Source organism: Molossus molossus, unplaced genomic scaffold (genome assembly GCF_014108415.1).
Source record: "Molossus molossus isolate mMolMol1 unplaced genomic scaffold, mMolMol1.p scaffold_m16_p_3, whole genome shotgun sequence".
NCBI lineage: Eukaryota > Metazoa > Chordata > Mammalia > Chiroptera > Molossidae > Molossus > Molossus molossus.
In genome coordinates this window covers 115,813,054-115,840,345 of record NW_023425366.1, presented here as the reverse complement: position 1 = coordinate 115,840,345, position 27,292 = coordinate 115,813,054, and the positions used below count along the sequence as shown (strand labels likewise).

General features: G+C 44.9%; 1 protein-coding gene across 3 annotated transcripts in view; it reads left to right on the top strand.

The window, feature by feature from the left end:
• Window positions 1–27,292, top strand: part of RBFOX1 (RNA binding fox-1 homolog 1) — a 1,464,646-nt gene that overhangs the window by 238,045 nt on the left and 1,199,309 nt on the right. For all 3 annotated transcript variants that reach the window (XM_036278891.1, XM_036278886.1, XM_036278889.1), the window contains exon 2: window positions 25,384–25,446. The gene's annotated coding sequence lies outside the window, so the exon portion shown is untranslated. The remainder of the gene's footprint in view (window positions 1–25,383; window positions 25,447–27,292) is intronic.

Here is a 27,292-nt window from a genome sequence, read left to right as displayed (position 1 = left end):
TTCCTGTGAAAAAAAAAATTAGGCTTCAGTTTCTTGTTGAAGAAAAATAAGGTGTCTTAAGTATTGATGCATTTTGCATACTCCAACCTTTGGTGTCTGTAAACCAGCATTTATAAGGATTTCGAGACTGCACTAAAGTGACCCGTATTCCACTTTAGGACTTGATGTAACGTTTAGCTGTGTGTGGCACCCAGATTAGTTGTCAGTGCTCTGATTCAGTGTACAAATGGGAAAATTGTTTTTCTTAAATTGTTATCTCTGGGTTGTTAAAATTTATGGAGAAAATGTTTGTGGTCAACAATGCTTATCAGAATTCAATATAAAAATGTATTTATAGCAGTGTTTCTCAAGGTGGATTGTGTACTTGGATCACCTAAGAGGTCACATTGAAATTCAGATGCTGGTCTGGCCAGTGTGGCTCATTGGTTGAGCGTCGATCCATGCACCGAGAAGTTGCCAGTTCACTTCCCAGTCAAGGCACGTGCCCAGTGGGGGACATGCAGGAGGTGGCCAATCAACGTTCTCTCTCATCGATATTTCTATCTCTTTCTCTCCATCTCCCCTTATTTCTCTCTAAATTCAATAAAGAAAAGAAATTCAGATTCTGATTCAGCAAGCCTGGGTTAGGTCCTGAGACCCAGCATTTCTAATGAGCTCCCCAGTAATAGGGCATTTATCACCCCATGGACCACACACTTTGAGTAGCAAGGATTTTGAGCAAGTAACATACTTACTACTGTGCATGTATTATTTCAGTCCCATGCACATGAAAATCCTTTAGTAGGTAATGTTATAGTTTTATTATTTCTATTTTATAGGTTGAAAAAATAAAATTCAGTGCAGTAAGAGGACTGATTTGAAGTTGCTCCTTTAGGAAAAAGCAGAGCTGGGATTTGAACCCAGGAACTCTGGCTTCAAGCTCATGCAGTTAAACACTGGGTCAACTGCCTGGTGTCACTACTTCAATAGCTGTAGCAAAGTCTTAGGTCTGTAATGAGAGTGGCAGAATATCTCTGTGCTAGGGTACATTTAGAATATGCTTTTGGTAGTCTCTGCTTGGAATTGCTGGACTGAAATCCTGGAGTGTTAAGGTCTCTTGGAACCATCAGTAATTCTTGGACATTTGTTTTCAACTTAATGCTTCTCATTAATACTCTGTCACCCCCAGGAGGGTACAGAATCAATCTCTTTAGCTCCCAGTAGCATGAGAAAGGTAAGTAGTCATTACACGTAGGTCCAGACTTTGAACTGAATGAGCTTTTATCATTTTTACCAAGTATGCCCTTTATTTGTGCACAAGTTATTTTTAGAATAATAAAGATATGTACTGATCTGTTTAGTAATGGGAATGATCTTTCCTTCAGATTACACTGTTGAGCAATTTCTGAACAATAGAATTTTTCTTTGCAGATGTCACAGAGGTATCATTTCATTGATTTGTTTCAAAGGGTAGATATAGATTGATGGAGGAAGATGGTCTTCTACCTTTGATTGGTGCTGCAAAGAATAAAATCCCACCAGTGTACCTTTTGCATAATCAATAGGAAGTGAGGAAGGCACTCATTTTAACTCGGATGCTTGCTGTGGCACCATCCTAATCAGCTCCCATTCTAATCACAGCAGTGGAAGGAAGAGAGGCATTCATGGGCCTGCTGATGCGTGTGTCCCAGAACTACAGCTGTTCACTGGAAACAGCTAGAATGCTACTCTGTGAATGCCATTTTAACTGAGCCTCTTTCCATCGTGTAGTATGTCCAGCATCGTCCGGCATCTGTCTGGTCCACCAGCACCGCTAATTCTGAGTCAAACCATAGCTAGATGTAGAACAGGAACATGCAATGAATAAGAATTATTAAATGGAAGGTAGATGCATCAGAGGAAAAACGCCTTCCCAGGCCATTTAAAGGAATAAAATAATTTAAATGTCTTCTGAATATAGTAAGGATTTGAGGCCATCTGTAAAGAGAGCGAATTGCATGAGTAATATTAAGCGTCCGTCCACAATAACAGAATAATGATTTTATGAAGCAGTGTAGAAAAAGAAGGGAGAACAGGGATCCCTGAATACCTTGATAGTTGAGAAGGAAATGGAAATGTAACAGTTTAACATGGGCGGCGGGTGGACAGAAGAGAAAACAGAATCATACGTGATAACCAATACTTTTAAGCAAAACAAGGAAAAGAGGTTTAAAAAGGTGAGGAATTGTGGCCACAGCCATTTTAGACAACGAGGGAGATGTACTTGGATTCTCGCATGTAGAAACTACCTTTTCACGAATCCCGACACCTTGCTTGACAGTCATAATTAGTCACATGTGTAATAAGTACCAGCATGGGTTGTAATGATAAACAGCAGTAATTTTAGTATGAGTAATACAAGGAATTAAAAAGAAAAGCAAAGGAGCCGCAGAGCAGTTTTCTTATTCTGGCTGCAATGAATTTAACACATATAGGGAGGAGGAAAAAAAAGGATTTAGTACCTATTATGTGCTCAGTTAATATTGAAAGAGTTTATAGTGCTGAGAGAGTAGTTTTGTTATTCCATAAAAGGTGCTTTTGCAAATGAAGAACATTATACTCTCCACTCTACACAGGAAACATATTCTTGTACATATTCATTTGCTGGAATGATATCATAGGAGGTGGTCAAAACTACAGGAATATTATTTTTTTTCCTCCCTCCCTCATTTTCTTTTTTTCCATTATGGGATTGTCTAAAAACTATAGATTCATGTTGTGTGTGTACTTGTATGTTTAATTCAGATTGATACAGTACAGGGTTTAAAATGTCTTTTTCTTTATGAACATCATTAGTGAATCCTGGTGTGCCTTTGGACTTTGGCATTAAACTAAAGGAGGTACAGTTAATATAGAAATTGGTATTTTTCTGATGAAGTCTCACATAGAACAGTCAAGTGGAAATACCTCTGATGGTTTTTGGAAGAAATAGGTTCACCGTTTTTTCCTTTGTGTTGTGTGTGTGTGTGTGTGTTTTTTTTTTTAATTGGTTTGTTTGTTTTTGTTTATTAAGCAAAATCTAAATACATGTGAATTTTTCTTTGGTGGGAGGTAGCTCTGAGAAGTTCCCAAGAAATTTAAATTGCTCAATAATCAATGTCGAATAGACACATTCAAACGTTAAAACCAGCCTATTAATAGCCATGCTTCTGGGGGTCTGGTCAAGATAGTGGCATAGATAAACTTGGTGCTTGAATCCTCTCACGACCACATCAAAATTACAACTGAACTACAGAACAACCATCATTCAGAACTGCCTGAACTCTAGCTGAACAGAAGTCCTACAATTAAGAATAGAAACAGAAAGCCACATTGAGACTGGTAGGAGGGGATGGAGATTTTGAACAGGTTGGGGCCATAATCATGTATGGTGGATGAAAATCGGGAGGGATATCGCAGCTGCAGAGGTTCCCACCTAAGAAGAGAAGGGTCTCAGCCACACACCAGGCCCCCAGCCCAGGGTTCAGTGTCAGGAGGAGAAGTCCCTATAAATCCTGGTTGTAAAAACCAGTGGGGATTGTGGCTGAGTGAAATGGAAGTCTACTAAAGTCCCAGACATTCTTCTTAAAGGGTCCACACATGGACTTACTTGGACTTACTGGCTGTGAGCTCCCGGTCTGGGACAGCAGCTTCAAAGGCACTGGAGACATCCAGGGGGGAATGGAGTTGTCTGGCATCAAGGTGATAGCTAGGGGAGCAGAAATGTGGGCAGAGGCCACTATTCCTTTGCTGAGCCCTCCCCCCAACAGAGCCAGCAGGTGAGCGCCATATCTGAGTCTCCATCAACCTGGCTAAGACTGACCCCCACCACAGCGATTCCCTGAGACCCCACCACACCCAACTTATAGGCCCACCCAAGCCTTTTCTATACAAACCTCCTGTCTTGGCTACTGCTTCAGACTTTCAAAAATCTCTCAAACACACAGCATCTGGCCTCAACATGCCCCATACCTCTCCTCCTGCTAAGTAACCCAGGCCTGCTACTAGTGACAGCCAGCTGTTGTTTGCAGCTTAGCTTCTTCTGTGCACCTCCTGCCCAAGACAAGTAGCAGCCATCTACAGATTTCTCTGTAGCCAGATGGCCTTGGGCAAAGCACAGGTAGCAGATGACCTTGGCCTACACCTCCTGATAAGCTACACAGCCAGAACACCTGGTGAACATCATCAGATTATATCAAAACACCACCCAACAACCTCCACAAGTGACATATTCAAGAGGTAGACTTGGTGGGTCCAGAGCCCCACTGAAGTAAGTCCTTCTTCATGGGGTCAGTTCCTGCACAGCTGATCCTTTGTGGTGGTCAGGGCCAGTCTTTACAGCTCATGAGCCTAAAGGTAAATCCCGCCTATTGAGCTGCCAACAGCAATGAAGGTTCAACCACAACTGGAGAGTGCACACAGCCCACATGGGGGCACATCTGGAATGCCCAGCTTGTGTGACTAGGAAGGTTGTGCCACTGGACTTTATAGGAAATCTACTACATAAGGCCATTCTACCAAGCCCTGGAGGCATAGTAGCTCTACATAATACATAGAAACAAACACAAGGAGGCAGTCAAAATGAGGAAAGAAAGAAACATGTCCTAAATGAAAGAACAGAATAAAATTCCAGAAAAAGAACTAAATAAAACAGAGACAAGAAATCTACCAGATGCAGTGTTCAAAACACTGGTTGTAAAGATTCTTAATGAACTTAGGGGAAGAGTAGATGTACTTCAACAGAGGGCTAGGAAACATAAAAATGGAGATAGAAAACATAAAAAAGGCAGAAATGAAAAATATATGAACTGAAATGAGCAATACATTACAGGGAATAAAAAGTAGACTAGATGAAGCAGAGGATTAAATCAGAAATTTGGAAGATAAGGAAGCAGAAAACAGCCAATCAGAACAGCAAAAAAAAAAAAAAGACAAAAATATGAGCATAGTATAAGGAGCCTCTGGGACAACATCAAGCATACCAACATTCATATAATGGGTGCCAGAAGAAGAAGAGAGAGAACAAAAAATTAAAAACCTATGTAAAAAAATAATGATGGAAACTTTCCTAATCTGGTGAAGGAAATAGACATGCAAGTCCAGGAAGCACAGAGTCCCAAACAAGATGAAACCAAAGAGGCCTACACCAAGACACATCATAATTAAAATGCCAGTGTTTAAAGACAAAAGTAGAATCTTAAAAGGAACAAGAGAAAATCAGTTAGTTACCTACAAGGGAGCTCCCATAAGACTATCAGCTAATTTTTTCAACAGAAACTTTGCAGGCCAGAAGGGATTGGCATGAAATATTCAAAGTGATGAAAAGCAAGGACTTACAATCAAGATTACTGTACCCAGCAAAGCTATTGTTTAGAATCTAAGGACAGATAAAGGGCTTCCCAGACAAGAAAATGCTAATGGAGTTCATCACCACCAAACCAGTATTACAAGAAATTTTAAAGGTTCTTTTGTAAGACAAAGAAGAAGGAGACAAACAATAAAAAATATGAATAATAAAATGACAATAAATTCATATCTAGCAATAATTTTTTTAAATGGATTAAATGTTCCAATAGAGAGACATATGGAGGCTGAACTGATAACAAAACAAGACCTTTACATATGCTTTCTACAAGAGATCTACTTTAGATCAAAAGACACATACAGACTGAAATTATAGGCATGGGAAAAGGTATTTCATGAAAATGGAAACAAGTAAACAAAAATGGGGTTCGCAATACTTATACCAGAAAAAAAACAACTTTAAAATGAAGGCTATATAACAAGAGACAAAGAAGAACCCAGCCATTCCACTTTTGGATATTTATCCAAAGAAACCCAAAATACTAAATTGTAAAGGCATATATATCTATAGGTTATTTGAAGCATTATTTACAATAGCCAAGCTATGGAAGCAACCTAAGTGTACATCAGTAGATGAATGGATAAAGAAGAAGTGGCGCACATATACAATGAAATATGACTCAGCCATGAAAAAGAATGAAACCTTTTCATCTGCAACAACATGGATGGACCTAGAGAGTATTGTGCTGAGTGAAATAAGTCAGACAGAGGAAGACAGATGCCATATGATTTCATTTATATCTAGAATCTGAAAAATAAAATAAATGAACACATAGAATAGAAACAGACTCATTGATACAGAGAACTTGTTTTGTTGTTGTTAATCCTCACCAGAGGATATTTTTTTCCATTGATTTTTACAGAGAGTGGAAGGGAGAGAGGAAGGGAAGGGGGGAGAGAGAGAGAGAGAGAGGTGAGAGAGACACATTGATTGGTTGCCTCCTGCATGCGCTCTGACCAGGGCTGGGGATAAAACCTGCAACCCACTGGGAATCAAACCTATGACCCTTTAGTGCTCCAACCACTGAGCCACACTGGCTAGGGTGATACAGAGAACTTTTTGATGGTTGCCAGATGGGAGGGTGGTTAAGGGGGTGGGTGAAAAAGGTGAAGGGATTAGTAAGTATAGATTGGTAGTTAGAGAATAATCCTGGGGGTGCAAAGTACAGCACAGGGGATAAAGTCAATAATGTAATAACTATGTATGGTGTCAGATGGGTACTAGACTTATCAGGGACATCCCTTGGTAAGCTATATAAAGTCTAATCATTGAACTGAACACCAGAAACTAATATAATGTATGTCAACTATAATGGAGAAATTAAAAATTATTTTAAGTCAAAATAATATATTTATGTTTTTATTGGCCTTAAGATGTCTAACAGGAAATTTCTAGTGTCAGATTGAGTTTTGGTCCTTCCAGAAGAATGGTGTTGTTTGTATATTGTCAAAAAGTCACTAAACTATGTTTCATGACTTCAATATCCCTATTACCAACTTTGTAGTTCTCCAGATTTGGGTATGAAAAGAATTGCCTGAAATAAATAGTTAACTAACACTCAGCCTGGGAGCTGCCTCCCTGAACACCCTGCTTCTCTACTACTTACAAACTACAATTTAAAAAAACCATAGACCAACGCTCAGAGTCCCATTTGATCTGGCCTGTTTCAAGCTGTCCTTCGCTGCACAGTGACATTCCGAAGGTTACATCATTGGTGTCTCTGGACATCTACAATTCCCTTCCTTCCTGACTCTGTTTTTGTTCTTTCATTCACCTGGGGTATGCCTGCCCCTTCGATCCATCATACCTACTCTTCAAAGCTCAGCCCAAATGATAATTGCAACTGTCTACATGCATTTTCTATGCGCATTCCATATGTAGAAAATTTCATTTTCACAGTACCCTATTTAGCCGACAATATTAATAATATTATTCTATAGATGAGGAAAGTGAGACCCAGAGAGAGTCAGTAACCTGCACCAAATCACATAGCTGGGAAGTACTGGATCTGGCTTCAGAATCTGCATTGGTAGTTACTCTATCAAACTGCCTTTCGAAACTTACACCTCCTACGAACCAGTTCTTGCCTCTCCCCAGGAACATTTAAGCTGTCCCTCTTTGAACATGCTGATCTCTCTGTCTGTGCTCATCATTTTCTGCTTCGAATGTTTACTGGAAATTCAGTCACTAAACATTCATTTGCTGTCGGCCAGGTTCCTTGATAAGGACCAAAGTTGGATGATTTCCTCCCTTCAAGAAACTCTTAGTCTAGGTTTGGAGAGAGGCAAGAAATCAATGTAGATGAAATAATAACTATGAGATAGAAACATCTGAGATAACTTAGAAAACCTGAATCTTAGTTTGTCTTACTGGAGGCATACACTAAGATGTAGGAACATAGAAGCCCAGGAGAGGGGTCACTTTAGCCAATGTGCACCAGGGAGATCTCCACTCTACCTGGAAAATGATACTTGACTGGACCTTGAGGCATGAGTGTGTTTTTCCTATCTAGAGGGTCAAGGAAGGGGAGTCCAGCTAAGGGTAATGAGATGAGTAAAACCTCAGAAACCAAGGGAAATGATACACACCAGGGGACCACCTAGGAGATGTGGCAGCTAGATTGCAGTGGATAGCATGAGAAGGTCAAGGGACTGGAAGTCCAGAACCAGTGGGTGAGGTCAGCTCGTTCTATGGGTGCATGCTAAGGCGTTTGCCAGTGTTCTGTAGGCAGTGGGGAGCCACTGAAGGTTGTATGTGCATGTGAGTGGCATGATCATCATAGCTACGGTTTTCAAGGTTCATTGTGTTTGATGAGCTCTCTCATGTTTTGGAATATTTCTGCAATGATGATAAAAATAAGAAGGGAAAAGTCACTTTACTAGCTTAAACTTTCATCAAAAAGTCAATTTTTTATTCTGTTATTGCGCTCTATTTATGTGTATGGGTTTGAATCACTTCAGAATTCCAGGGAGGAAAAGGGAGAAATTGCAGGGATTTTTGCCCTAAGGGTAAAGGAAAAGCACTTCAGTGAATGAAATGAATGTATAATGTTTGCCTCCCCCTCTAAAGAGTTAAACCAGAGATCAAACACTCAAATGCCTATAGGGGTCCAAACAGGTGACATATTTGAGTGAAGTGGCTAGAGGCCATAAAGATGGGTGAGGACTGGGGAGAACACAGGCTTTCTAAGGGGAGCATCAGCTTCTCCACCATTGGAGTTTTTCCAGGGAGAAATAGTCTCAGTATGGTTGGATGTTTCGGTTTATCAATAGTCAGAATTGTAGATATTTATTGTTGACTTTTTTTTGTTAATCCTCATCCAAAATAATTTTTTCCATTGATTTTTTTTTTTTTTTTTAGAGAGTGGAAGGGAAGAGAGGAGGTGGAGAGAAACAGAGAGAGAGGGAGAGAGGGAGAGAGACATCAATGTGAGAGAGACATCAATGTGGGAGAGACACATGGATTGGTTGTTCCCACACAATCTTCGACTGGGACTGGGGATTGAACCTGCAACCCAAGTACATATCCTTGATCGGGAATCAAACCTGGGACCTTCTGGTGCACAGGCCACTGAACCATGCTGGCCAGGGCATTAATGCTGATTTTTCAGTCATGGCAACTTTTTCATAAATTGTTTTAAATGGTGAGTAGTTCAAACATATGGGCCATTTAGACCCCTGACTTCCAGCTTATGGTATCTGGTTTACACCAAGCAGGCTTAGCTCAGAATTCCTTTAAAACTAAGTATGGATGTGTCTGCTTGTAGACTAACTCCGATCTACCTGCAATTACTCAGCGCCTACTCCATGCTAAGCCCTGTATGGTATTATGTAGAGGCTGTGAAATGAGCTAGACAGGGTGGGGGAGTCTTAAGTTAATACATGTTTGGAAAATGGTGTTTTGGCAACTGGCACATAAATACCAGATTGTCCTTTTGGATATCTCTCAGTTATTATGTGTATTTTCAGAAACATCCCCCTTATTTTGAGTCTCTGATGGGGAAAATAACTAACATCGACACCATGAATTTAAATAGAAGGATGAGCTATTGTGCTATATTTTTAAGTTATTTCCCGTCCTCTAAAGAGACAAATTGATACACAAAATATGTATTAGTTTCTTCCCTAACCCCCACTCCCTCCACATCCACCATCTCTGATTGCTGGATTATACTTGTGGATTTTCATGCTGATTTTGGCTTTTACTTGTTTTCAGCATGACCATGCCTCTCTCTCTTCTCTCTCTTCTCTCTTCTCTCTCTCTCCCTCCCTCCTTCTCCCACTCTCCCCTCCCAGCCCCACGTGTGGCAGAAAGCTCTTAAGTGAGTCTTTACATTGGAGGTTTGTATGCCCAGCTCGTCAGCCTGTGGACCCGTGTGCTATTACTGAGTTTTATCCTCAGAGTACATAGCCTGTCGTTGGGTTTGAATATTAAGTGTCAAACTCCAATGCACTGGTGAGAGATTTGCAGCCAGCAGCAGGTCCCTTCTGCATCCCGAGAGCTGCTGGGCTCTCTTCTTTATTGATAAGTGGTCTCATTTCACACACGTCAGAGTGCTGGGATGGAGCTGCTGATACAGTGCGTGGTGCTGAAGGTACCTCTACCTGCAGCTGGCCTCTTTCCTGCCACGAGGAGGGGACGGGGACACCCACCCAGGTGGAAAACATGGCAAGCCGGCTGTTCGCCAATGTGAAGGTTACTTCAGACAGCCCTGGGAGTGTTTTGTCAGTTTTGTTTGCAAAGAGATAGGGAGTGAAGGATTATGATTCTTGGCACCGATAATGTCCCCTGGGCCACAAGCTAATCCAGTAGGACACCAGATGTAACATGGCCATTGCATTCGCACGTTTCTGTATGGCTATCATGGAGGGCAGGCATGGGATGAAAAGGCTTAGGAGATAATCATCAGGCAGTATCTTCCCCACTTCTGCAAAGCAATCACAGCCCTGGCTCTGCACGCACTTAGCCATAGCAGCAGCCATTCTGTGCACAAACATTTATTGAGCACCTACTGTGTGCAAGGTACCTTTCAGGATGCCATGGGCACGGATGGGAAGGAGCTGCTGATACAGTGTGTGGTGCTGACGGTACCTCTACCTGCAGCTGGCTCCACAGGGATCCCGCCCAGGGTCTAGTCATCCATCTACTCATTCATTCAACAAACAGTGGTTGTTACCTTGGTGCCAACTTTAGTGCTCAATACTCAAGAAAGGGGGTCCAAGTTTGGTTCTGGAAACAGAATCCTGCCTTCATCACCAAAACCTGGGTAACCTTTCCCTCAAAGCCTCACTTTGCTTATCTGGAAAATGGGTATTAAAGCAAGACCCACCTCCCAGATCACTACAATGATTGCATTAGGGCTGGGGTGATATTTTAAGAACACTTAGCACGTTGCATAGTTCTCAATGTTAGTGACTAGAGTGCCATGGGCTTCCTGTCTGGAGGGAGGCCATAAATGGGGGACCACTAAGAGAGCAGAGAGGGATCACCCACCGACCTGCTGAACTTTCACCCTCACTTGATCCTGGGTGGCACCCGGGAGGCCAGTGGAGGCCTCAACCTGGTATCGGGGTCCAGCTTCTTGTCACTACACAAGGAACGATTTGAGAATAGATAGAAAGATTTAGCAAAGCACAGTAAATTTATTAAAGTGAGAGTATGCACTCAAGAAGTGAGAACAGGCGACCTCAGAGAAGAAGATGCCTGGATGGGGTCTGGGTGGAAGGTTTTTATTAAACATAGGCAAGGTGTGGGGGAAGAGAGGGGGCCCTCAGCTTCTGTCGCTGGTGGGGTGACTGCCAATCCAGCTCATCCTCACCCCTCCTCTCCAGATAGCATTTTCTCCTTTTCCCTCCTGCGCCAGCACAGTGATTCCAGGGGCAGAGTGGCCCCGAAACCACAGTGCAGATGTATTATAAAGTTATTATAATGGCTCTGTTGGTCTCTTTTAGATCAGTATGGCTGCTGAATCTGGTTGGGACCCGTGTTTGTTTGTCTCAGTTCCAGGAAATTGGGGAGGGGATGCAGGGAACAGGTCGTGAAGGTCACGTCTTCAAGGTTCCAGCCAGGACAGAAGCGGGGAGGGCTAGAGCTTGCAGCCTTTGTTCCCTATTTCCTGCCGCATCACCACTTACTGGTGACCTTGCCGTGACAGTGACCTTGAGCATACCCCAAAACTTCTCTGAACCTGGGTTTCCTCACCTGTCAGATGGGGATGAGTAGTGTTCATTAGCCCAGTGTGTGCCACTGACTGTTATTTTCCATGGCGCTGACGTTTCTCATGCTTTGAAGAATCGCTCACAGCTCCCCAGGTGCCTCCCATTATTCTGCACCCCAGGTAAACAGCGCATCCCTAAGATGTAGAAAACAATTGTCAATTTATTTGACAAATTTTTGTTTTTCAGGTTTTCAGAATAATCAGAGTGTAACAGCTGGCGAGGCTGGCTGATTTCCTTCCAAGGCGCGTTGCATGCAGCTACAAAGTGTCTGAACTTGGCCTCTCACTAAGCAGATCCTAATGGGTTCAGATGACGTTGTACGTGCATGTGGCTCGCCTTCTGGGTGGGCGACGGGGCTTCTTCAAAAGCAAGAACACCCTTGGTGTTCACAGACCAAGCAGGGCTCAGGAACAACAAGCCGTCTCTAGAGTTCCCCGAAGCTGAGCCACTGAAATGAAATAAATCATGGAGCAGTTACATGTTTGTTGGGTGCCAACGCAGTCCAATATGTAAATGGATCACCTTGCCCTTTGAGTGTTAATGGAAAATTTGGATTTGCAATCTGTTTGGGTTTACGGGTGACCTGGTGTTCCTCATGCAGTATGTTGGAGCTTAAGACCCAGGGGGCTGCACAGGGAGGACAAAAGAGTGCATTGGCAGTAGCGGATGGAGGAGGATGTGGGGACCCGTGTTATCTTGGTGCTCATCTCTGCACACCTGTGAGGAGCATCAGCTGTTACAGCCTTCAGTCTGATTTGGAAGGAAGCGGCTCCCCCAACGGTGTAGTTGGTACGAGCTTCAAAGAGGGGGGTCAGGCTGAGTGGTAACAAGAGGAAGACATGCAAGTGCCCACCACTTCTCGGAATGGGCTGACCCGTTTCCCCCTTTTCTCTTCAGGGCATCTTCCTTTGGAGATGATAAACTGACATCACAGCTACGTGGCTACAATTACCGAAGAAGTTTTTAGAGACTATATACCTTCATTTATTCCTGAAAACAACCCTCTTGAGATGCATGGTATTCCTATGACTCCTATATCACCCATGCAGACGTTGAGGCTCAGAGTCACAAAGCCAGAAAATGGGGAAGAGCAAATAAGCAACCAGATGACCTGCCTCCCGAGACTGCATTTTACGATGATTTTCCAGGCCTCTCTGTCCATCTGTCTCACCTTCGGCCCATTTTCTACGCTGTGGCCAGTTATTCTCTTAAAATATAGGCCAGAACATGTCATTTCTTTTCTCAGACATCCTTCATGGGTCCTTAATGACCACTGGCCAAAGCCTGAACTCAGTGATTTACAGTGGCTCAGAGCATGGCCTTTGAGTCTGGAGGGTCTCGGTTAAGGGCATGGCCCTGTTTCACATCACTCAGGTGTCTTTCAGCCACCAGTCTCTCCGAGCTCCGTTTGCTCAGCTGTGAAGCTGGCATTAACAACACCTGCCTCACAGAGTTGCTGGGGAGACTCAGCTCCTGGTTAGTCTGTGCACAGCACTGAGCACAACGTAAGTGTCCTTTACGTTGGCGCTGTCATTAGGAATGGCCCAGGAAGCTCCTCCGTCTGGTCTCATCTTCCCAGGCTCGACCCCTGCAATGACCTCCCCACATTCTGGCTCCCAGAGATTGCTGAGGATTCCCCGAGAGGCCATGGAATTTCATGTTTCCTGCTGCTTAGCCACCTGTTTTCTTTAAGCAGCAATTTGTCCAATTCTTCATGCTCCCCTCTTCTGACTGTTGAACAAACAAAACCTAATTATTCTCCATGAATCATCTCAGTTGTCACTTTACCATATATGTTTCCTCCACCACCACCCTTCCCCCGAGTCAGAATGTGCCCCTCTCAGTCAGCTTCTCGGCTTGCAGCCTGGTGTTACGGTTGCTTTCTTCTTCTTCTTTTTTAACCCTCACCTGAGGATATCCTTCCATTAATTTTCAGGAAGAAGGTAGGTAAGGAGGAAGGGAGGGAGGGAGGGAGGAGAGAGAGAAACATTGATGCAAGAGAGACACATCAACTGGTTGCCTCGCACATGAGCCTGACCAGGGCCAGGGACCAACCGCAACTGACATACGTGCCCTTGACTGGAATGGAACCTGTGACTCCCTGGTCCAAGCGCCAACGCTCCAACCACTGAGCCAAACTGGCCAGGACTCGAGTGAATGGTTTTTTTCATTTGTTTGCTTGTTTCTTCTTTTTCTTCTTCTTTTTTTTAATCTGCACCCAATGACATTTTTTTTGCGTTTATCTTCAGATAGAGCAAGGAGGGAGAGAGAGAGAAACATCGATGTGAGAGAGACACATCGACTGGTTGCCACCCACACCACCCCAATTGGGGCTGGAGACAAACTGCAACCAAGGTACGTGCCCTTAGCGGGAACTGAACCTAGGACTCTCGGGTCCGTGGGCCGCTGCTCTAACCATGAAGCAAAACGGGCCAGGGCTGTGTGCTTGTTTTTTCAATTACCTGGCTAGGAGTTTGCTTTAGGATTAAAGGCTATTTTCCTATTAAGTCATGTGGTCCTATTAAAGTAAGTACCTTTACTAATATGATAGTTTTATAATTTTTGTAAAAGGTTGACGCATTTTAGGATAAGTTGGAGCACGATGAGATCTAGTTCCCTGAGAAGTGAGTCAAGTGACTGATAAGGTTGATGTGAAGATTTTTCAATGAAAGAAAAATCACGGAGCAAGTTCATGAGAATGCCTGGAACTGAGTAAATGCTCAGTAGGTGTCAGAAGGCTTCGAATAACAGAAGTGGCTAAGAGTAATAGAGGTGTCCAAGCGGCATATGCAAGCACATTGTTAAGCATTTTACATGCATTATTTCATTTAACCCTCAGAGCAGTCCTATGGTGTAGGCGCTGCTAGCCACTTGCCAGAGGAAGATGCTGAGGTTCAGAGAAGTCCACACATGTCCCAATGTCAAACACAGAGACAACCTGAACCCAAGTTTTGCTTACTGCCGGTCTTGATTCTTACCATTAAATGCTATTGTCTCTCATGACAACACCAGAGAAGCAATGACTTTTGTTTCAAAACTTCCTGTATTTCTTGTGGCTAATAATATTTATTACTCACCTGAAATCATTTTTGAAGAAAATATCAACCAAAACAGGTTTGGATGAGGTCTCACATTAAACGAGTAATGTTTGATGGTTACCTGATGTGGCCCCTTGGAACGTTTACCAAACTTTTCCTAACTTTGGTCTAGTTTTATGACTTCTTTCTCCACGTGGAGATGTTGAGTGCTGTATCGATCCACCTTTCTGCCGGACTCTCTTTCCTTCATTTTATTGACTTTTCTGGAAAATTGTACCAAATGGCTTGGTGGTTCTTTGCTGAACATGAAGGATTGACTATAGGGAATGTTCTTTTATCTCCTGAAATCTACTGCTTTTCTTTCAAATTATATGTCCTTTTCTAACTAGATGGGTTATATCTATTTTTGCTTAATTATTTTTTCTTTTTCGTGGGGTGGGGGCATTTTGGGAAGAGTTTCATGCCAAGAGGCACACGGTAGATTCTACCTTGGCCTTGACTCCTGTTGAGCTGCACACACATTTTTGGGGGTGCCTTTGGCAATTTCTCTCATTGGTTTTTCTTCTTATGAGCATGCTCGTAACTGAGATCATCTAGAGAAATTAAAAGGAAAGAGAAGTTTAACACCAGAAGGTCCAGGTCCTTCCTCGTGCAAACAAGGGAACCGAGGCTCAGAGAGAGTTGAGTTCCCTAATCAAGGCCAGATAGTTAGTGAATAGCAAGAATGGGATTAAAATTCATACCTCTGTTAGTGAATATTTAGGAAACTATTTTTTAAGCCTTCTATTTTTCAGAAGGCAGACGTTTTAGGTGTAAAGAATGTAGCAGCGTGTGTCTTTGAAAATTGCCTCGGCAACTAGGTAAAAAAAAAGGTATTATCAGTAAAAGCATTGCATATGTTTTGTATAGAAGGCTCTCCCATACTTGGGAGAGGACCCAGGCCCTGTGATTCTGTCGGGATCTGATGCTTATGGTTTTTATATCAAAGAGAACTGCACCAAGCTTGCCTTGATAGTCATACCATTTCCTTGAGATTACATTCTTGTGATGATGGGACCAACTTGAATCTTCAGTGTAGTCATGAGACCTTTTTTAGGTTGAGATGAATTTGATAAAGCTGGTGATCTCTCTGAAGAAAACAGGATGTCTACATTTCATAGCTTCCTTCCTCTCATGTTGGTGTCATTTTTATTTTGAGATATCTCCCCTGGTCTGAATAAAGTAAAGTAATAAGGAGCTCTGGAGTCCAACACATATTAAATAGATTTTTTTTTTTTGAAGACTTGAGACCACCAGGGTAGAGAATGGGTTTTCTTTATGGTCTGTTTTTCCTGTCCAGGTTGAAGTAGACGCTGCAGCCAGTTCCCTTTCTTTTACAGAGCGATGAGTCGTGAAGCTCGGAAGCAAAGTGTTCTCAGTGGTGTCAATAAAGCAGGAATCTGAGCAAGTACATCACGCTATGTACTGAGGGGTTTCATTTTTCCTTTCTTCTCCTCCCCTCGCCCCCTTCTCCGCTGCAGTCTGGCTTATGCTATTGTGTATTGTTTACACATTAATCTTGGTACTTGAAATGGAAAGCAACTTTTCATCGAGAAATAGATTCCAAGTAAAAGATGAGTAATGAACAAAAGCGCCGTGCGTTCCCAGTGACGGGCTTTGCGTCCCGGCTCTATAAATCTGTCTGTAGCTCAGCCTCCTGTGAGCTTTCGTGTTGCTGCATCCATTCTTCATTTCCCTTTGGTGGAACTGGTTGGCTTAGCCCTCAGATGACTAGGTGTCAAGGAAGGAAGACAGTTGGAATTGGGGGGAGGGTCTTCCCCATGGTGCCATATGCCTGACAGGAGAGGCCAAGAGCTTGGAGCAACGCTTATTCAAGGGAAGACGTTGTTACTCAGAATCCCTATGTCTGGGGGATCTCTTAGTGAGCCTGTGGCTCATACCTGCACAATTTCTGTCTCCAATGACAAAGATCAACAGGCCTACCAAGATGAGGGATAATAGCCATAGTGCATTGCTTGGAATGGGATGATCCATTACGTAGATGCTGCCTCTGTGTGTGGGAAATGATGGTGGTATCGTGGCACATCTAAATTCCTCTCCTGGAAGAGCACACCATGGCCTCTGTTAGGTCATCCCACATCCTTCTCTGTCCTTCTCCGGGACGTCATAGCAAGTGACGCCCACCAGAATAGGAACATTCTCTTTGAGACTGAATATAGTGTCATCTAATCACCATTCAGGTCAGGGTTCAAGGTCCAGTTTCTCTGTGGGAACTTGCACAGATCTTAACTACTCTGAGTATCATGCTTCATCTGAACACTAGATAATGACATCCACAGCACCGAGATTTAATGGGGATTCAGTGGACTGCCGCATACAAATTGTTTATCACTGTGCATGACACAGAGTAAGCATCGAACGCTTGGTATTATTATTTTATATTATTATTATTATGCTTCTGTTATTATTGCTGCCTTACATACACTCACATATGTCCCTATCTGTCCCAAATAGATACTTACCAAGTTCCTTTAAGTCACAATATTTTTCTTCATTTTTTTGTCTGTTTGTTTTTAAGATCATCTTCAACTTAGGACTTAAATATGATTAAAATAGGTGCAACTCATTGAACACCCATTATAGACATACTTGAAGCCTGTTTTCTAAGATGTCTCACTTAGCCATTGTAAGAATCTGCTAAGAGTAATTTTTCTTTCTGCCTTCTACATGCAAGAACTGAGGCCCAGAGGTATAAAATAATCTACTCAGGGGCACACAGCTAGAAAGTGCTGAAGCCAGGATTTGTACCCAGGTGTGTACAACCTCCAAGGTCAAGCTGTTCCCTCACACACAAACCCGTCTCTTCAAATACTGCAACCTGTCCTCTAACTGACCTGGAAGGAGCTGGGTATGGGCTAGATAGGGAAGCTGGGCTTGGAGAGTGTTCTCAGCAGGGTGCTTAGTGATGAGTACCTGGGTCACCGATGAAGGCCTTTGGGATGCTGGAGGAAGTTGTGGTGTTTTCCTAGAATTATTCACTCGCTCATTTATTCATTCAGCACATATTTGATGAGCACCGTTTCCGTGCCAAATACCACGAGAGGTGCACAGCGTTCGGCACGGACGTAACGCCCAGGGTCTGAGTCCTCATGCAGTGTTCTGTCTAGCAGGAGAGACAGATACTAATCTGCTCTGTGGTTATAGCAGAGATAAATGCAAGGAGAAGGGAGCCTGTCCTAGATTTGCTGCAGAGACGGGAGGCTTTGCTAAGGCAGCGATATTTGAGCTGAGAGTTGAAACCACACAGGGTAGAGACTGTGGAGGGTCTACTTTCTCTTCAAGCTCTGCTCCTGGAGCCTGGCGTGCTGCAGGTGACACCGAGCCCTCCGTGATCGCGTTTCATGCGTCTGAAGTAGCAGAGCTTACTGTGTCAAATTTCTGCAGAGGTCGGTCCTTTTCTTTCCATCTGAGTTTTTTATGTGAGAAGTTGGGTGGTTTCTACATGGATGAGATCCTTTGGTCTCCTTAATGCCAAGTTGGGCCAGGCCAGCTCCAGACACTGAGGGATCTGGGTAAACTCAGTTCATGTGAACTCAGGAACATTTGCCGAAAAGCCTCATTCTTCTGGATGGAAAGAACTCACTGGCCATTTCTATGACAAGAAGAAGCATTTCCGTCTTTGAAATGATTTTGCGCAATGCCAGTGATCAGCTGGGAGTTCCTATCCATGTCTGCAGGTCTTTCATTGCTCAACCTAAGAGTCTATCTACAGGAATTAAATACCTTTTCTTTCTCTGATTTGTTTTGTCATGCCCCGTGGTGCCTCTAAGGCGATGTCACAGGCACGGAAAATCCCCCTCTTTAAACAGCAGAAATGTTGAGTTCTTGAGGTTTGTCGTGGGGTTGGTAAAGGAAACTATTTTAGGGGAGCCACTAGGAAGTTTTCTCCTCCTGCTAGAAATGAGCCCCAAGGCCCCACCAAAGAAGCCAAACTATTTTTAAGATAGGTACACCAGATATCGCTAAAACGGTGCACCCCAGAGCCACACCCAACCGGGTTTGGATCCCGGCTTTTGAGATTACTAGTGCTAAGACCTGGGCAGATTCTTTCAGATTCTTAAATGCCTGGCTCATCATCATCGAATGGGAAATAATGGAGGTTGTGCCTGGAGGGAATTTTGTAAATAAAGTGCCTGGTACATGACAAATGCTTATTAGTATTGGCTAATGATCGCAAGAGTTGTTGTGTATTTATTTAGCTCTTTGTGAACTTGGATGTCAGCCTCTTCATCGGAGGACAGCAACCCTTTTCTAGAAAGGGCCAAGTAGTAGATATTTTTGGGTTTGTGAGCCATAGAATGTCGCAACTGCTCATCTGTATTGCAGCATGAGCACTGTGGATATTACACAGGGGAATGATCATGGCTCTGTCCCAGTAAAGCTGTAGTTACCAAGCCAGGCCCTGTGTTGGGTTCGGCCCATGGTTCATAGTCTGCCCCTGATGCACGTGGCAGTCTTCATGGGCACAGTGGCCGGGGCTTGAGCAGCCTGCCTGCGTGGTCATAAATAAGTCACCAAGACATATGCTGTAATTCACAAAACCCACCAAAGCTAGGCTCAGCCCATAGGGCACTTTCTTGGGAAGACACATCAGTATCTAATGCTCATCCTCAGTGTCTGAGGTTCAAGGGCATCAGGAGTGATCGATAACAGACAGGAAGGCTCTCTGCAACCCAGGGGTCGAGCTAGGCACACTCTCAGCCCTTCAGTCTCTGTGGGTTCCCAAGAGACTTTTTTTTTTTTTTTTTACTCTACACCATATTTCAAGTGCCTAGACTGGGCTCAGCCATAGGGACATGTCCTGTCTGATAACACAAGAGGAACTGGATGGTATTTCCCAGCTGAAAGCACCTTCCTCTTTCCCCTCACTCTATACCCAGAAAGTTTTACGCTGACAGAGACTGAAATAACCGGGTCTCATGCGTGTATTTCCTTTCACAGAGTTACTTTCACATGCTTTGAATTCCATGTCCTGTCTTATGTACTTGGTGGAGAAAAAATATATATAAATACACCTTGAAATTTCCCCAGAGTTCAGCTTCCCTTTTCAGACCGAGCCTCACTCAAGTTTGGAGCCGAATGAAAGGAGCGTGGTTGGCACGCATGCGCCCTGTTCTCCCCGGCGCGTTCAAACACAGTTCCTCCAAGGAGGCTCTGGAGCCTTCGCTCTCTGCTCCAGTCTGAGAGGCTCGGGATTTCTTTGGAGTACACACCGCCGCATCCTTTTGACAGACAGTGCACATGAAAAGATCCGGTACAGCCAAGGAACCGGGCACCCAAACTTGGCCCTTGGGTTTTCATCTACAGTCAGGCGCCACAGACATGATTATTGCGGACAGGGAAGCAGAGGCTGGTGGCAGAGAGCGTGTGGCGGGAGGCTCATGCCAACCCATAATTGGGAGGATTATTTTTAATCAGAACACACCCTACAGCCCAAACATTGGAAATCTCCTGTAAGGCCAGCACAGGAAATTAAACACACCAACAATAAACCTCAGAGGGGGCGCGTGCGCGTGTAATATTGTTTGTCTCTCCAAGGTCCCTGGAGCTGCAAGTAGAAGTCTGTTTCCCCAGGGAGGGAGGCAGGGAGAATCTGTCCATGGAACCGTCACGGGCCGTGTGCCTGAGCCCTCGCTGGACACTGGGTCTGCCACATGGAACGCAGCGGGCCGAGAACGGATGCCCTTGTGATTGAGCAGTCCGACCAGTCAGAGGCAAGCCTTGGGCTAGCAGCTCCAATTATATTCCATCAATAAGGAAGAGCCTCCTGAGATCTTTATTCTGGAAAATGATAAACCCACTGTGTGCCAGGGGCTGTGTCGGCCATGGGCGTGCCTGGGTCCTGCTGTCGCGGTCATCTGGATACTCTTACCCATTTGGCAAGATGTTACAAAACACACTCAGACTTTGTTGATTGGAAGGACTGCTGTTGGCCAGGTAGGCAGTGCTGGTGGGCGTCTGGCATGATGCACATTTCCTGAGTAGCAAAGCCAGGCGATTGTGTTGTGTGATCATCACACCACCCAGCTCTGAGAAGGTCATTATTATCCCCACTCGATAGCTAAGAAAACAGAGGTCAAGCCATTTGCCCAAAGTCACACAGCTAAACAGACGGGAGCATTGGGTTTGAACCCAAGTCTGTGTCCAGAATGTACGTATCACTCATGAATAAGGTGAGCACAGCCTGGGTGCAGGGTGCTCACAGTCCGATGGGGACGGCGGGTGGAGAGACTCATCTGTGAGAGAGTGTCGGAGACACTAGTGGAATTCCGAGCTTGAGGAAGTGGGAGCTGTTCACCATGTTTGGGGGCTCCACGAGGGGTCAGTGGGGACTCTGCAAGGGGGTCAACGTGGGCTTCCCAAGGACACAAAGAATAGGTACATGTTTACAGACAGACAAAGAAGGAACAGAGTCCCAGGCAAACGTGTGCTGATATCAGAGAGCGGGGGGCGTTCAGTGTGAGTTTGGATGTTGTCCTTGTTCAGCTCAGTCACTTACATTCAACCTACAAGGGGTGGGGGTTGGGGTGGGGAGGGAACAAAGATAATATTTTAGGAATATTCAAGCCAGAGACCAGGCATCTGATGTGGGAATGGGTAAGATACAGAAGGAGATGATACAGGAGACTGGACTCAGGGTCCCCCCTGCCGCCCTTGCTGTGTGCAATGATTCTGCGTGGTTACAGTGGGGGGTGGTTTGCACCCACAGCTCTCCGGAGAAAACAGACCCCACATGCTATGAAGTGACTTCCAGGTTCTGAGTCTGGAGGCAGGGTGCTGAGATCCTGCTGCGAATCCAGGGACACATGAGCCATTTGTATGGCCAAGTGCCTCTGGTCCCAGCAACCGGCTGCAGGCATGGCAGGAACCGGGGACCCAAACTTGGTCCTTGGGTTTTCATTTACAGTCAGGCGCCACAGCCTGGTGTTATGCGCTGAGTCACCAGATTTCCTGGGGAGAGTCTCTGTCTTTAAACTCAGGGGGCTGCACGCACTTCCCACCCTGGCTCACTGTCCTTCCACCCCAGGTGTGACCGGCACCAGCCTTCCCACGCTCCACCATTGCCAAGTCGCAGAGAATGAGCCCACATGGGACTGGCTGTATTGCCCTGTGCTGATGGGGCATCAGGCCCCTTTCAAGGAGAGTTCATCTCCAGACCCCAGATAAGGTCGGGGCTGCTGAGCAACTTGGAGAGAGTGTTTCCCATCAAGCAGCTGGCATTTCTGAATGCAGGGCTGGTGCAGAAACCTTGCCCCACCCCAGTGGGTGAGGTGCCACCTTTGAGACCAGGGTATTACTTGCAGCTTTTTTTGTTTTTTTGTTTTTGTTTTTGTTTTCGAGGGAGGGGAAACAGAAGCCCACTCACAGCAGCTCAAAACATGGGGATATATATTACACAGCACAGGAGTGAGTCTCAGCGTGGAAAGTGAGAGGCAGGAGGTACGGTGAGTCCTGGGAGGGACTGGCCCCCTGAGCCACTGAGCAATCAGGTAACAATGTGGTCCCCAACCCACTGGGAAACCTCCCCTCCCCACAGCCCCTCTGCTCTTGCCTCTTGTCTCTGCATCATTCTTCTTGTTCCAAAGCTCGGCTTCTGTTTCTCTCTGAACATAGGCAGGGAACCGTGACCCCACGATGACTGAGCTCTCGATTCTAGGAACTTACCAGCGCCTTCCAAATTCTTGGGAGAAACTGAACTTAGATCAGGCAGGGTTTCGTTCCTGCTCAAAACAGCCCTACTGGAGCCAGGACCGTGTGTGGAAGACATAATCTCTGGGGTGATGAGGCAGAGGGTGGGGAAGGGACAGCTCTCCGTGAGGCCTCAGAGTCACCCAAGAAGGTCTAAACTTAGCAATGAGGTGAGTCAGCCTCCCTTTTCTCCTCCCTCCCTCCTTTCCTTTCTCCCTTCTCTCCCCTCTCCCTCCCTCCCGTCCATCTTTCCTTCCTGTGGCAAATATTTACCAAATGCCTCCCATGTCCACGGCAATGCGGTCAGAGCTAGAGTCAAAATGGGGAGCAGACAGATACAGCCCTGCCCCCAGGGAGCCAACATACTGGTGAAACAGGTGGACTTTTTATTTATTTATTTATTTATTTAAATTCCTATATCCTTTATTTTTTTATTATTTTTATTAATTTGTTTTTGTTACAGATGTTTCTCCTTTTTTTCCCCCATTGACACCCTCCTTCCCATCCCCCCACCCCATCCCCAGCTTTGTTGTCTATATCCATTGGTTATGCGTACATGCATATAAGCTCTGTGGTTTATCTCTTCCCTTCCAACACCCCCTCTTCTGAGGTTTGCCAGTCTGAATCCTACTTCTATGTCTCAGCAGTTGCAGACCGGTGCAACCGCTTTGGAAAACACTATGGTGCTACCTCAAAAATTTCAAAATAGAACTGCCATTTGACCCAGTGATCCCACTTCTAGGAATATACCCTAAGAAGCCTGAAACACCAATCAGAAAGAATATATGTTCCCCATGTTCATAGCAGCACTATTTACAATAACTAAGATCTGGAAACAGCCCAAGTGTCCATCAGTAGATGAGTGGATTAAAAACCTGTGGTACATATATACAATGGAGTACTATGCAGCTGTAAGAAAGAAAGATCTCTTATCCTTTGAGACCACACGGAGGGACCTGGAAAGTATTATCCTAAGCGAAACCAGCCAAGCAGCAAAAGACAAATACCACATGATCTCACTTATCTGTGGAATGTAGTGAAAAAAACAGGCAGACTTTAATCAAGTCCTTTGTAACTGACTGTGAAATGGCAACTGTGACACATGCCCTGAAGGAAGTATAATGGGCCCTTGAGACCAGGAGTGGGGTGTTCATCAGGAAGCACAGATGAGTGTGAGTTAACTGGGTGTTAAGACCCCCCAGGTCAAAGCTGCAGCCTGTACAAGGACCCTGTGGCTGGTGGGGAGCAGAGAGTGACCCAGGTCCCTGGGGCTGGTACCCAAGGGGCCTGGGAGGAGGGTTGCCTATTCACTATTAAATAGATAAGGCCGAAGCTGTGATCAGGAGCACACCGTTCGGGGTGTCAGGCTGTCACAGGGTCAGGGACCGTCCTGCACAGAATGCGAATCCGTCAGTGTAGGGGTGAAACAATCATTTACATGGTGCATGCACATCCTGCAAAGACGCCCTGCCCCTCTGAGGAGCGGTGGGAGGTGCAGCGGGGAGACAGGAAGAAATCGTAGCCTATTTCGTGCTAAGTCATCTGTGTGGGGAAAGCCATGAAGCCGTCGATGGGGAGACCATAGAAGTAGAATCATTGCAGTAGCCAGCTCTGTTTACAGTCTGAGTCACCAACTTCAACGACATGCCGCCCGCCAGGGTCCCCGACTTCAGTGTTTCGGAAGTAATTGGTTGGCTCCCTCGTGCAACCATCCGGACAGAGTGCAGAGGTGAGGCAACCAATGCAGGGCGGAGCGTTCAGCTCCCCTCTGCCCTCCTGCGTCGCCTTCACCCGCGGCCCTCTAGCTCCGGCCGGCTCAGCGCCGTGAAAAGTCCATCCGAGGCCCAAGATTCTCCCTGGTTGCAAATCGCTCTTTAGGTAGTTTGCGAGTGTAATTGCAAACTCAAGACAATCTTCGTCTTTTGGTTTAAACTGTGTCACTCCTCTGGAACTTGAGAGAGCATCTTTGATTTCTCTCGCTGTCCCGTGCCATTGTATGACCTTTTCTATTCTCACTTGTCAGTGGCTCTCTGCCTTTGTTTTTTACAAAACAATCCACCTGGAGGAATCGGCAGATACTTTTCATGTAAGGGGGGCGGGGACTATAAAATTCATTGGGACTGCAGGCTGGATTCAAAGTAGAGAGAAAGGCGTGGGCATCAAGCTGCCATGCATGACATTAATGCTGTTATCTGGACAGCAAGCATGAGGATGCCGGAGGAGTCCGTGGTGCTGAGAAAGCATCCTCTTGAACGAAGCTCCGCGCCCTTCCTTGGTGTGTAATGCTGTGTGCCCATGAGGAATGCTTCTGTGCTACCGGGTGTCCTGAGCAGCTGCTGAGTGGCTGGGCCCTCTGCCAGAGGACAAGGCTACTGAGTTGAATAAAACATTGTCTTTAGCCCTGGCCGGTTTGGCTCAGCAGTTAGAGCGTCGGCCTACGGTCCGGAGAGACCAGGGTTCGGTTCCCGCTAAGGGCGCGTACCTCGGTTGCAGTTTGTCCCCGGCCCTGGTTGGTCGTGTGGGTGGCAGCCACTCGATGTGTCCCTTTCATATCGATGTTTCTCTCTCTCTCTCTGTTCCTCTCTCTCCCTCCCACTCTACCTGAACAACAACAACAACAACAAAAAAGGAAAAATGTCCTTGGGTGAGGATAAAATAAATAAATAAATAAATAAATAAATAAATAAATAAATAAATAAATAAAAAATAAACTTGGTGTCCAATTGCCCAAGTTCAATCCCAGGCTCCACCACCTACACACATACTTGAGCTCTCTGAGCCTCGGTTTCCCCTTCTGTAGTCACACCTTTCTAACTAGAGTGTAAAAGAAATCCACGAAGATCTATTTACAGACTTAGATCTTAATCATTTTCATCACCATCATCACTCATGGTTACAGTCACTGTATGGTCAAGAACCGATCTAAGAGGCTATCCGGAGATGACCACAACAAAGATGCAGACATGTTCAAGAATGCGTTCCTCCAGACTAAAAGCTTCCTTCTCTTCTTCTCTAGGAAACTGCTCAAGGAACTCATGCAAGTGGAACAGACGGCTTCCTTGATCCGGCTCAGCATTCAGTAAGTGCGACCACTTTTGAACACTCATTACATAAATGCATCCATTTCTTTGATCCGAGTCTCTCTGAAAAGCTCTCTTCAGGCAGCCTAAGTCCCCACAAGCACTGTGCTGCCGTCTTGGGTCTTTCTTTCCTGCAGGACAGTGTTGGTTTCAGAGGTGAAGGAGGGGTTGCTAGCAGAACCCCCACAATGAACACAGGATATGTGTGCCAGTGTAAAGGGGTTCACTGTACCATTACTGGCTGGGGATTAAGGTAACTGTGCTTTTGTTCTCCTTTAGTCCCCCAAGGTTTTAGGACACATTTCGTCCCCCTCTCCCAGTTTCATGACTTTGCCCAGAAGAAAAAAATGCCAGGAAAACCACACCAGTTGGGGAGGCCACTTATTTCTTGAGACCTTGAAGAACAATTCACTTTGCTCTTTTGCGGCCAGAATACATTGCTACTGTGTAAAAATGACTGCAAGAGAGAAATTCTGTACTTTAAGAGGCGGGGGTACATTTTAGAAATTTCATTTGTTTTTAGCAAGTAAGCACTTTCAGCCATCTGCCTTTCTTATTGCACAGAAGGACTTTATTTTTTGGCGAAGCCAGCAGTATTTTGTCCAGTTCCCCCAACACTCCTTGTTTATCAGAGGCTCGCATTAGTGATAGGAGTGCAGGAGACCCCACCATGACCTCTGACATCTCCTCGGCAATAGTTCTGTCGGCAAACAACTTGTTTTATGACTAAATCTGTAATAATTTTTAAAAATTATTGTTGAATGTATTACAGATGTTTCCCTTTTCCTCCCATTGACCCCCTCCTCCCCGCTCCCACCCCGCTCCTGCCTTCCCCACACTATTGTCTGTGTCCATTGGTTGTGCGGATCTGCATGTAAGTTCTTTGGTTCATCTCTTCCCTCCCCCCTCCCCCTTCCCACTGAGGTTTGTCAATCTCTTCCCTACTTCCATGTCTCTGGATCTATTTTGATCGTCACCTTATTGTGTTCATTCCATTCCATCAATCTGTAATAATTGAACAACAAATATCAAAATTTAAAAGGCTAACTGAAGGAAATATTTACTTTTTAAAGATGTAGCTTCCTCCTAGGTTGCAGCGTTTCATAATATATTCTCCTTCTGAGAGCGGTGGAGTATAATTTGATACATCAAATAACATAAAGGGGCAGGTAGAATTGGAGGCTGTGGGACTCCAGGCCTGGAAGAGGCTGATCAAAGGAAAGGCTTTTGCCCTCAGAGGTATTGCATGACTCCCCTCCTTGCTATGTAATTTGCATATGCGAACTGAGAGGAGGAGGAGGGGGTAGAAAGAAATAAAAAGATGGTGTCTTTCCTGTTCCCTGTATCAGAATGGCTTAGTGTAACCCTGATCAGCTAAAGCTCCTATCACACAGGAGATTAAACCCACAGCTTTTGTTCCCAATAATAAAAGAAATTTTATGTCTAATTCCCCACATGCCACATCTATCTTGTAATGCCTTTGAAGTTCAGGCCGCTGCATTTCCTGAAAATTGCGAGATTTTGTACGTGAAGACAAGGGAGCTGTTTGGCGTGCATTCTATTCAAATCTATTGGGTGTGACGTTAAATCTGCATGTTACTTTATCTTCCTTGGTTCCCAACACTGTCCCTCTCCTGGCCTCCTTTGTGGTGCTGGAGCAGGGGCGGGATGTGGATGCAAGGTTTCTAGGGTGGGTTTTCAGACTATGCATGACCCTCCCACCCTTGTCTCTACCTTCTCAACATGATACAAATTACTGCCTCTCAGAAAGAAATTCATGTTCTACTCCTGAATTGGGGCTGAAGTTTGTAACCTAGGGGAGGCTCTGGTCTCCAAGATAATTAG